The 3,145-nt window shown below is 40.9% G+C and overlaps 1 non-coding gene across 1 annotated transcript; it reads left to right on the top strand.

Moving 5' to 3' along the window:
• The first annotated feature begins 2,112 nt into the window (after positions 1-2,112).
• LOC131489902 (small nucleolar RNA SNORA62/SNORA6 family) lies at positions 2,113-2,266 on the top strand. Its single transcript, XR_009250811.1, has one exon. It is a non-coding gene; the product is annotated as a small nucleolar RNA SNORA62/SNORA6 family (small nucleolar RNA).
• The last annotated feature ends 879 nt before the right edge of the window (positions 2,267-3,145 follow it).

Below are 3,145 nucleotides of genomic sequence, written 5' to 3'. Positions count from 1 at the left end.
GAAACATGAAATCGGAAAAGGGATTGTTTATCAAATTGGAAACACTCTCACAAGATAGAATCTCAGGTCGTGGCAATAACCCTGAGAGATGGAATAAATATGCTACCATGATGGGTCAAAGAAGCTTTGAGAAAATGATGGCTTATAGTAAGTGAGGTGTAGGTGTCCAAACTACCATAGTAGGCAACAGAAGAAAGGGTGAAAGGTTTAGAGAATTGGATATGATGGAGTTTTTATTCTGTAGAAGATCAGGAAGCCCGCTTGGTGAGTATAGTCCCCAGAATGGGCCACCAGACGTTCATTGACCAAAACAATAAGGATGCACTAGCGGTAGGAGCACCGATACTATGACAAAAACTCGCTTGGTGATTGTTGTCTACAGGAAGGTCTGATGGTAGGAGATACTGTATAGAAATGAGCACCCCAATAACAAGGGAAGTGAAAAGAAGGTCAGAAGTCTGATGTCTGTGGAACTAGTAAAAATTATGACCCTTTGACCCATTTCTGGACCTGCACCAATTTTTAAACCTAAAACCCTTGGGGCGCCTGGGTGGCGCAGTCGGTTAAGCGTCCGACTTCAGCCAGGTCACGATCTCGCGGTCCGTGAGTTCGAGCCCCGCGTCAGGCTCTGGGCTGATGGCTCGGAGCCTGGAGCCTGTTTCTGATTCTGTGTCTCCCTCTCTCTCTGCCCCTCCCCCGTTCATGCTCTGTCTCTCTCTGTCCCAAAAATAAATAAAAAACGTTGAAAAAAAAAAATTAAACCTAAAACCCATTTTTTGAGGGAGTGTCATTTTCCCAAGGCAGACAACACTAAAATATCAGTGCACCTGCATATATAATGTCCCGGTCTTTTCCCAAAGATACCTATAGTGACTTACTTGAGTAATAGTACAGAGGAAAAACTAATAGCCAGATATTTTAAGAAACATTAAGGTAAGGGGTAAAGTTGATATCGATTCTCTGGGATTCAAAGCCCCACCATGAATCCCCTATGAGAGTAGGGGCCTCTGTAGGACAAGTAATAAAATCCTGATACTAACCCAGTCAACATGGTCTACTGAGACCATGCACGTACCAATGATGATATCTCTTACTGCCGGTGAAACCCTGGAATGGACTTCCTAGGGAATGGGCCGCATTCCCGTGCTGGTTTGGTGCCTATAAAGCAGGAGCTTCTCATTAGAAAAAGCTAAGTTAAAGCCTCTGGGACTCTCTGCTACACGGGGAAAGATGGTCATAAAAAGCAAACAAAACAAAACAAAACAAAAAAAACGCAAAAACCCAAAAACAGTAGCACATTCTACTTCAGTAGTAGATATTAGTGTCACCCTGTATTAGTTATCTATTTCCCCACTGAAGAATTTTGCACAAATGATTACATATGCCAAAAAAAATCTCTTCTTCTATTTCATCTCATAAAGTATACTGTTTCAAACGTAGTTCAATCCTCACTTCCTTTAAAAGCTGTCTTATACTGTTTCAAGTGGACCAACCTCCTCCCCCCCCCCCCCCCCCCCCGCCCCACCATGCTATCCTAGTATCACATACGTTTTCTCTGGGCAACTTGTCTTTCTAATACATGTTTATTTGATGAATGTGTGTTCTTTGTACTAGAATTGCTATTTTAGCTCAGAATCCAGGATAAACTCAATAAACGGTACGATGAATGATTTGATTATATCTAGGCCTCCCAGAATCCTGACACAGGGAATGTATCTTGTGCAATTTGATATATCTTATAGACAAAGATGATTACTGCACATCACAAACTTCATTTCGTAGCATTTTCTTAGGACCAAAAAATCTATTATAACACCCATCTTTGAAACAAGAAAAAGAAATGGACTTAAAACCATCCCAGGCTGCAGGAGCGCCTCGGTGACTCAGCTGGTTAAATGTCTGCCTCCTGCTTTCGTCTCAGGTCATGACTCCGCGGTTCATGAAATCGAGCTCCACGTTCGACTCTGTGCTGACAGCATAGAGCCGGCTTGGGATTCTTTCTGTCCCTCTCTCTATTCCCCTCCCCCACTCTCTCTCTCAAAAGTATAAATAAACATTTATTAAACATACACACACACACACACACACACACACACACACACAACATCCTAGGCTACATATTGTTAGAACTTGGAGTTGAGGTTGCTGGTTGGCCAATGAACTCACAAGTGTCAGTAGTATTCTACATGAGTGGCAAGACTTTCACTATCTCCACAAAGATCTCTGGCACAAAGAGTAGAGTTTGATAGTAATTCTTGCTACAAGAAAAAAGCAAACAAAACAAACAAAACAAAACAAAAATCCTAGGAACTAACAGTGGCTCTGGGAAAATGTAAATACAGATAAAAAATAAATATTGTATAACATCTTATAATAAAAATAAACACGTGTGAATGGATAAATGGATAAATATAATGTCATACACTTAATACTCTAGCGGAAACTCACGTGTGCTTCAACATGAGTACAAAAGTACTTAACTTCTACTTTAGAAAGGTGTGTTAGTTTAGGGAAGATTTTGAGGAAGAAACATCATCCCAGCTGATTATCTATCTATCATCTATCCATCTATCTATAAGCGAAGGCGGAACCAGGGAAATCATTCATTTAGCACAAAGCACCGTTTAAATTGTCTTATATGCATAATCTTATTTATTATACACAATAACTCTGTAAATGAGATCCCGTACTCCTACTTTATAGAGCCAGTGGAAGAGGAATTAATATGTATTCCTGTGCAACAGGTATTATGCCAGCTTTATATATGGTTTTGGTCATTAAAAAAAAAAAAACTTCAATGCTTATTTATTTTTGAGGGAAAGAGACAGAGCGTAGTGGAGAAGAGGCAGAGAGAGAGGGAGACACAAAATCCAAAGCAGGTTCCAAGCTCTGGGCTGTCAGCACACAGCCGGACACCGGGCTCGAACTCACGATCTGTGAGATCACGACCCGAGTGGAGTCAGGCACCCAACCAACTGAGCCACCCAGGCGCCCCTATTTTTGTTTAATACTGAGAACAATGCAGGTATGTAGGTTTTCTTATTGTTATTTTATATACGAAAAAGCCCAAGTTAAAGAGAATGATTAATGTGCTGAAGGTCTCAGTCCCAAAATAATAGTCGAGACATAATTTGAACCCAAGCTT

The sequence above is a fragment of the Neofelis nebulosa genome, chromosome 1, assembly GCF_028018385.1.
Source record: "Neofelis nebulosa isolate mNeoNeb1 chromosome 1, mNeoNeb1.pri, whole genome shotgun sequence".
In the NCBI taxonomy this organism is placed as follows: Eukaryota; Metazoa; Chordata; class Mammalia; order Carnivora; family Felidae; genus Neofelis; species Neofelis nebulosa.
This window is presented reverse-complemented; position numbering and strand designations above follow the sequence as displayed.